This window comes from Coregonus lavaretus (assembly GCF_964263955.1).
Source record: "Coregonus lavaretus genome assembly, chromosome: 9".
Classification (NCBI taxonomy): Eukaryota; Metazoa; Chordata; class Actinopteri; order Salmoniformes; family Salmonidae; genus Coregonus; species Coregonus lavaretus.
In genome coordinates this window covers 41,253,261-41,262,118 of record NC_139996.1, presented here as the reverse complement: position 1 = coordinate 41,262,118, position 8,858 = coordinate 41,253,261, and positions in this window count along the sequence as shown.

Here is an 8,858-nt window from a genome sequence, read left to right as displayed (position 1 = left end):
AGGATATAGTTATGGTCAGATTTGCCAAATGGAGGGTGAGGAAGAGCTTTGTATGCGTCTCTGTGTGTGGAGTAAAGGTGGTCTAGAGTTTTTTTTTCCTCTGGTTGCACATTTAACATGCTGGTAGAAATTAGGTAGAAGTTAAATTTCCCTGCATTAAAGTCCCCGGCCACTAGGAGCGCTGCCTCTGGATGAGCGTTTTCCTGTTTAGTTATGGCCTTATACAGCTCATTGAGTGCAATCTTAATGCCAGCATTGGTTTGTGGTGGTAAATAGACAGCTATGAAAAATATAGATGAAAACTCTCTTGGTAAATAGTGTGGTCTACAGCTTATCATAAGGTACTCTACCTCAGGCGAGCAAAACCTTGAGACTTCCTTATTATTTGATTTTGTGCACCAGCTGTTGTTTACAAATATACACAGACCACCACCCCTTGTCTTACCGGAGTCAGCCGTTCTATCCTGCCGATGTAGCGTATAGCCCACTAGCTGTATGTTGTCCATGTCGTCTCGGTGAAACATAAGATATTACAGTTTTTAATGTCCCGTTGGTAGGATAAGCGTAATCGTAGGTCATCTAATTTATTTTCCAATGAATTAAGATTGGCTAATAGGATTGATGGAAGAGGCAGTTTACTCGCTCGCCGTCGGATCCTTACGAGGCACCCCGACCTGCGTCCACGATATCTCAGTCTCGTTCTCCTACGAATGACGGGGATTTGGGCCTTGTCGGGTGTCTGTAGGATATCCTTCGCGGCCGCCTCGTTGAAGAAAAAATCTTCGTCCAATACGAAGTGAGTAATCACTCTCCTGATATCCAGAAGCTCTTTTTGGTTATAAGAGACGATGGCAGAAACATTATGTACAGAATAAATTACAAATAACGTGAAAAAACACACATAATAATACAATTGGTTAGAGGGCTGAAAAACAGCAGCCATCTTCTCCGGCACCATTGTTAAGATCTGGTGCAACCAATTACCTTCAGAGGTCACATAATTAGTTAAATAAAGTCCACCTGTGTGCAATCTAAGTGTCACATGATCTGTCACATGATCTCAGTATATAGAGAAGTCGGAAGTTTACATACACCTTAGCCAAATACATTTAAACTCAGTTTTTCACAATTCCTGACATTTAATCCTAGTAAAAATTCCCTGTTTTAGGTCAGTTAGGATCACCACTTTATTTTAAGAATGTAAAAGGTCAGAATAATAGTAGAGAGAATTATTTACTTCAGCTTTTATTTCTTTCATCACATTCCCAGTGGGTCAGAAGTTTACATACACTCAATTAGTATTTGGTAGCATTGCCTTTAAATTGTTTAACTTTGGTCAAACGTTTCGGGTAGCCTTCCACAAGCTTCCCACAATAAGTTGGGTGAATTTGGCCCATTCCTCCTGACAGAGCTGGTGTAACTGAGTCAGGTTTGTAGGCCTCCTTGCTCGCACACGCTTTTTTAGTTCTGCCCACAAACTTTCTATAGGATTGAGGTCAGGGCTTTGTGACAACTCCAATACCTTGACTTTGTTGTCCTTAAGCCATTTTGCCACAACTTTGAAAGTATGCTTGGGGTCATTGTCCATTTGGAAGACCCATTTGCGACCAAGCTTTAACTTCCTGACTGATGTCTTGAGATGTTGCTTCAATATATCCACATAATTTTCCTTCCTCATGATGCCATCTATTTTGTGAAGTGCACCAGACCCTCCTGCAGCAAAGCACCCCCACAGCATGATGCTGCCACCTCCGTGCTTCACTGTTGGGATGGTGTTCTTCGGCTGGCAAGCGACCCCCTTTTTCCTCCAAACATAACAATGGTCATCATGGCCAAACAGTTGTATTTTTGTTTCATCAGACCAGAGGACATTTCTCCAAAAAGTACGGTCTTTGTCCCCTTGTGCAGTTGCAAACTGTAGTCTGGCTTTTTTATGGTGGTTTTGGAGCAGGGGCTTCTTCCTTGCTGAGCGGTACTTTTGTACCTGTTTCCTCCAGCATCTTCACACAGTCATTTGCTGTTGTTCTGGGATTGATTTGCACTTTTCGCACCAAAGTACGTTCATCTCTAGGAGACAGAACGTGTCTCGTTCCTGAGCTGTATGACTGCTGCGTGGTCCCATGGTGTTTATACTTGCGTACTATTGTTTGTACAGATGAACGTGGTACTTTCAGGCATTTGGAAATTGCTCCCAAGGATGAACCAGACTTGTGGAGGTCTACAATTATTTTTCTGAGGTCTTGGCTGATTTTCTTTTGATTTTCCCATGATGTCAAGCAAAGAGGCACTGAGTTTGAAGGTAGGCCTTGAAATACATCCACAGGTACACCTCCAATTGACTCAAATGATGTCAATTAGCCTATCAGAAGCTTCTAAAGCAATGACATTTTGTGGAATTTTCCAAGCTGTTTAAAGTCACAGTCAACTTAGTGTATGTAAACTTTTGACCGACTGGAATTGTGATACAGTGAATTATAAGTGAAATAATCTGTCTGTAAATAATTGTTGGAAAAATTACTTGTGTCATGCACAAAGACGATGTCCTAACCGACATGCCAAAACTATAGTTTGTTAACAAGAAATTTGTGGAGTGGTTGAAAAACGAGTTTTAATGACTCCAACCTAAGTGTATGTAAACTTCCGACTTCAACTGTATACACCTGTTCTGAAAGGCCCCAGAGTCTGCAACACCACTAAGCAAGGGGCACCACCAAGCAAGCGGCACCATGAAGACCCAAGGAGCTCTCCAAACAGGTCAGGGACAAAGTTGTGGAGAAGTACAGATCAGGGTTGGGTTATCAAAAAATATCCGAAACTTTGAACATCCCACGGAGCACCATTAAATCCTTTATTTAAAAATGGAAAGAATATGGCACCACAACAAACCTGCCAAGAGAGGGCCGCCCACCAAAACTCACGGACCAGGCAAGGAGGGCATTAATCAGAGAGGCAACAAAGAGACCAAAGATAACCCTGAAGGAGCTGCAAAGCTCCACAGCGGAGATTGGAGTATCAGTCCATATGACCACTTTAAGCCTTACACTCCACAGAGCTGGGCTTTACGGAATAATGGGCAGAAAAAAAGCCATTGCTTAAAGAAGAAAATATGCAAAAACGTTTGGTGTTCGCCAAAAGGCATGTGGGAGACTCCCCAAACATATGGAAGAAGGTACTCTGGTCAGATGAGACTCAAATCAAGCTTTTTGGCCATCAAGGAAAACGCTATGTCTGGCGCAAACCCAACACCTCTCATCACCCCGAGAACACCATCCGATGTTTTTCATCGGCAGGGACTGGGAAACTGGTCAGAATTGAAGGAATGATGGATGGCGCTTAATACAGGGAAATTCTTGAGGGAAACCTGTTTCAGTCTTCCAGAGATTTGAGACTGGGACGGAGGTTCACCTTCCAGCAGGACAATGACCCTCAGCATACTGCTAAAGCATCACTTGAGTGATTTAAGGGGAAACATTTAAATGTCTTAGAATGGCCTAGTCAAAGCCCAGACCTCAATCCAATTGAGAATATGTGGTATGACTTAAAGATTGCTGTACACCAGTGGAACCCATCCAACTTGAAGGAGCTGGAGCAGTTTTGTCTTGAAAAATCCCAGTGGCTAGATGTGCCAAGCTTATAGAGACATACCCCTTGTGACGAGGTGTGAATGAAGGAGTCAGGCACAGGAGGTAAAACACTGAAGTCCAGAGTTTATTCCGTTTACATAAATAAAATGTACCCAGCGTCAAAACGAAACTATCACAAGGGAAATATTCCACCTTGGCAATAACAAATGGAAGCGTATACTCGCAATGAAACAATCACTCACAAAGACAAGGAGAACAGAGGGAACACTTATACACATACTAATTAGCACCAGGTGTGTGTGATTGACAAGACAAGACATGACAAGTGGAGTGATGAGAATGGGATCGGCAGTAGCTAGTAAGCCGGTGACGACGAATGCCGAAACCTGCCCGAACAAGGAGGGGAGGCAGCCTCGGCGGAAGTTGTGACACCCCAAGAGACTTGCAGCTGTAATTGCTGCAAAAGGTGGTGAATAGTTATGCACGCTCAAGTTTTCTTTTTTTTGTTGTCTTATTTCTTGTTTGTTTCACAATAAAACATATTTTGCATCTTCAAAGTGGTAGGCATATTGTGTAAGTATAATGATACAAACCCCCCAAAAAATCCATTTTAATTCCAGGTTGTAAGGCAACAAAATGTCCAGGGGGGTGAATACTTTCACAAGCCGCTGTAACATGTTCACGTGAAATTCATGTTTTTTCCATTAAGGGTGATGCCTATCTGCCTGCTTTATATAGCAAGCCACGGCCACGTGACTCACTGTCTGTAATAGCGAACCAGTTTCGTATTGAGGTGTACCTTATGAACTGGCCACTGAGTGAATGTTCCTGGTAATAAATATGTGCAGGAATGTATTCTTGCCAATAGACCTGCTGGTGTAGCAGGACATTCAGGTCACTGGCATCCAGGAGATTTTTTGTTCAAATCCCACATGAGGTTGAGTCTCAACTGTGCTCCCCAGTACATTTTTTTAGAACAATTTTACTTTTGACTAAAAGTATAAAGCTCAATCAACAAGTTATTAAATCCACATTTGTCAGTTCCACTTACTTCACTAGGTTGAAGTAACTTTAGAGGACGTTAATTCAACACAAAATCTGGATTGGAATTTATTAAAATTCTATGGCAGCCTGGTAACAAACTTTTAAAAAGTTGAATAAAGTATTGGGAGCTTTTTCTCACAAACAAATCACAGTTTTGCTTTTGCATAGCGGGGGCCTAAAACATTTGATTCTATTTTATTGTTAGTTTTATAATGGACCTGTACTTTCTCTTGAAAAAGCACTAAATAGAACTAAAATCCCCAAAGTCTATTTATGGTAAATAATCATTTAAATCCCCCCTCTCCAAAACTAGGTGAAATCACCCCTGACAAACACACAGACACAGATGCAGACAAAACAAATTAGTCACATGGTGTTAGAGCCAAACCCAAACAAATCTCAGGTCTGTTTAGTAAACCTGCCTGCCCAACACATTGTATTGCGGCTATTTGTTCTGTGTTGCTGGGTTTCATTGTCACACAAGGCTCACAGTCTTCCACGCTCCTTAAGGAGGAGATGCACCACACGGCGTGCAGGGTTGACCAATCAACAGAGGTAAATCCCACAATGGTTTCTCTCTGCTTCTCTGTCGTCCTGACCTGAATCCTCGTTCCTTATTCACATACAGGAGGAAATGAAAAAATGTTTGGTTCCTCCATGTGGCAACAAAGGTTCAAATGTGTGATTCTCTGACTGTAATGGCTTGAGATTAGTTGGTAAACAGAACACAGCGAGTTGACCACAACCGGGAGCTATTTCTGTTAGAGGCAGCAGAACTAGGATTGGTGCCATCACATGGTAAGGAATTTCCTCGACACATTGCATGATGGGAAGATAATGGCTCGTTAAGGTCCAACAGAGGCCAGTTCATAATTGATGGTTTAAGTTCCTTTATGAAATGGATAGTGTAATGGGAGAAAGAGGTGCGTCTGGGAATTTATATACATTGTATGAAACTGAGAGGGGCACACATTTAGGAGCAGACCAGTGATGGTGTCTCTATGGTGAAAGATGCAGGAATGCTATATGCAGGAATGCTTAATGCAGGAACGTTAATCAGTAAATGCAGGAAATTCTTCTTCTTCTCACTCTATTGTCTCAGTGAGTATCCTATCCTCTCCTTGAGAAAACTACAGTGCATCTGTCAATTTTGCCAGACAAAAATGTCAGACTGGTCATGTGACCACAATTATTTTACTGCCTGACATGAAAACAATATTTTTTTCCATGTTTTTCATCTCTGATTCAGAGAAGTTGAAGTCTCCATGTTTTGGTTGAGATAGAAATCAGGAATGACAAACAGGGGGCAAAACCCACCAGCATGTGAGGTGAGCTGTAAATGTGAGATGTTTATGAAAACAAGAAAGAGACATATTACCCCCCTTCTAGTAGCTTTAGTCTCTCTCTCTCTCTCTCTCTCTCTCTCTCTCTCTCTCTCTCTCTCTCTCTCTCTCTCTCTCTCTCTCTCTCTCTCTCTCTCTCTCTCTCTCTCTCTCTCTCTCTCTCTCTCTCTCTCTCTCTCTCTCTCTCTCTCTCTCTCTCCATCTCTCTCTCCCTCCCCCTCCTAACTCCCCACCTGCAGTACATGCACTACTGCCACGGGCACCCAGCCACGCTCTTCCAAAACAACAGGCGGCTGAGTCTCCTCATACCAACATGTCTCTCAGCACCAACACTCTCATCCTGCTCCTCCTCAGACAGAGAAACACCTGAAGGCAGGTATTTTTGCTGAAAGCTATAATAAATCATTGGGCTTTTGTGTCCCTGTTGCTAATGTGTTGTCTCTCCTCTGAGCTCATTCTGGAGTTGACAGAAGTGTACTTTTAATGAGAAAGGAGTGGACCGGGCCAGTTTCAGCACTGCTCAGTAATTCTCACACCCTGTGGTCGCCCCAATGCCCCATTTTCCTTGTCTGAATGGAAAGCAAAGGACTGGCGACACACAGGGAGCAGGTACAGCCTGCTAACACTGGGTCTGCCTAGGGCTAAACAGAGGGTTTATGGTTCTATGGCTTTTCTACTCTGAGACGAATAGTTTAGGTTGCTAGAACATGCTGTAGAACAAATTGTGAAGCAAATGTTGATTTTAAGTTCATGTCCACAACTCCTTTTGACCATTGCATGTAAATCAAACGCCAATGATGATGACTTTGGTTGTGGTACATTCTGTGTCCAGACGGAAGAACAGTAAGATGTTTATTTAAGGGGGAGGATTTCATATTCTTACCAAATTGACTTTGTATAGGGAAAAATTCAGCAGGGCATGTAAATATAAAAAAAGGTTTAATGAAACCATGAGGGATGACAGTGTCCAAGATACATATTATCCATGGAGGGGTCACAGTGGGAAGCTGGCCCTCTATCCGTCCATGCTGAGCCTGGTGGCCAGGATGTCAGAAGTGACCATTGGAATGTTCTGGTTGGAGCTCTATGTATGAGCCTGAGCCTGTTTGACACCCTCTTCCTCAGCGTGTCATCCCCCTGCAACACACACACACACACAAACACACACACACACAAACACACACACACACAGCCCTCCAGCTCAGTCTCGCTCCAGCCCAGTGGCTTGGAGCCCTCACTCAGTTCCTAAATCCACCTCCTGCCTTATGAGCCAGTGGGAGCGGACTTCCTGAAAACAATGGAATGGACTAATCTGCGGATTTACCAGTGGATTTGATAAAGGTCGGTGTTCCTGGCCAAAGTTTCTCTGACCTCTTCTCATCTCTCTTCCCCCCCTGTTATTTTTATGAATGGGCTGCGAGTGGATTACCGGAGGTGCTGTGTCTCTAATTAAACTCTTCTCTCTCTCATCCCCCATGCCTCCATCATCCCCCCATGGGCACAAGCACACACACACACACACAGAGAGAGAGAAAGAGGAGCATCCCAACCTTTTGGTATTTTTGGTCAGACCATTAGTAGTCCTGAAAATACTCATGACAGTGTCTCACAAAGGGGGTAAAGCACAGCAGTGTCAGGCCAAAAGTCAAAGGTCAATCCCCAAAGGTCATGGAGAGGCTAATATGGTGTTGTGTCAGTAAAAATGTGTAATCTCCCTGAGACTCGAAAGGATCCATCTCTCCCTTAGTTCACTTCAAAAGGTTCCCCCCTCCTCAAGGAGTATGTCTCTCTGTTGTTTTTTCTCCTCCTACATTTGTCAAGAAGGCTACATTTTTCAAAGCTGTAGTTTGGAGAGGATTCATTTACAGCAAACTCTCCTGAATCCCCTCACTCCCCTGTCCTTGCCTTATCTTTTATTGGAAAGCTGTCCTTAGCCATCCTATTTGAATGGCTAACTAGTTGATCCCCAAAAACAATTAAAATTCTGCTCTTTGGAGAGCGCTCCGCAGGCTGCCTTTATGCAAATAACTTGGCCTGGCCTGTGTGGACATGAGCCCTCTTGATGAGGGTATTATTTTAATGGGAAAGAGTTGCCTATTCATGACTTGTAGAAGCTATCACTAAGACACAAAGCACAGTTAATGAAGCAGACAAAAACCTGTCAGGCAGCCCACTTTTACAAGAGGCGAATGCCTCCCAACCATTAGGCTACCTCTTTCCACCAAACTAGGCAGTACATGAACATGGAGTGTGAAGCTGTACTGTACAGGCTTTTGTTTACCTTATTCTCTATCATCCTATTTGACTAATTTTATGTAATGTTTTTTCTTCTTCAAATCTTACGCTGATGTTGTTGTTCTGTGATAGAGTTCTGGCCTGCTTTTCAGTCTTTCCCAGAATAGATGCCATTGCACAGAAGACAATTCCCCCAGACATGCGCCAGACTGGAGCTGAAATTGCAGAATGTATTTGGAATTCTTACGCCCATGTTTCCTGTTTACTGTATCATTTTCTCATTTGGTGCTCTGCACTTGTGTCAGTGTCAAAGTGTGTGTGTGTGTGTGTGTGTGTGTGTGTGTGTGTGTGTGTGTGTGTGTGTGTGTGTGTGTGTGTGTGTGTGTGTGTGTGTGTGTGTGTGTGTGTGTGTGTGTGTGTGTGTGTGTGTGTGTGTGTGTGTGTGTACCGATACTGATACGCAATAGACACCATCATCACTACTGATGACCTTCTGTCTAAAGTCTTGCTTGACAGTTTGTGTCTGGTGTTATTATGAGGTTACTTTGATAGATAAAAGTTGTATTTCTCTAGTCTGATTATTTGTTTTTATAGGAAATGATGAGCTGAGACTCTTGTGAGATACAGATAGTTTCTCCATGTAAAATGTGCA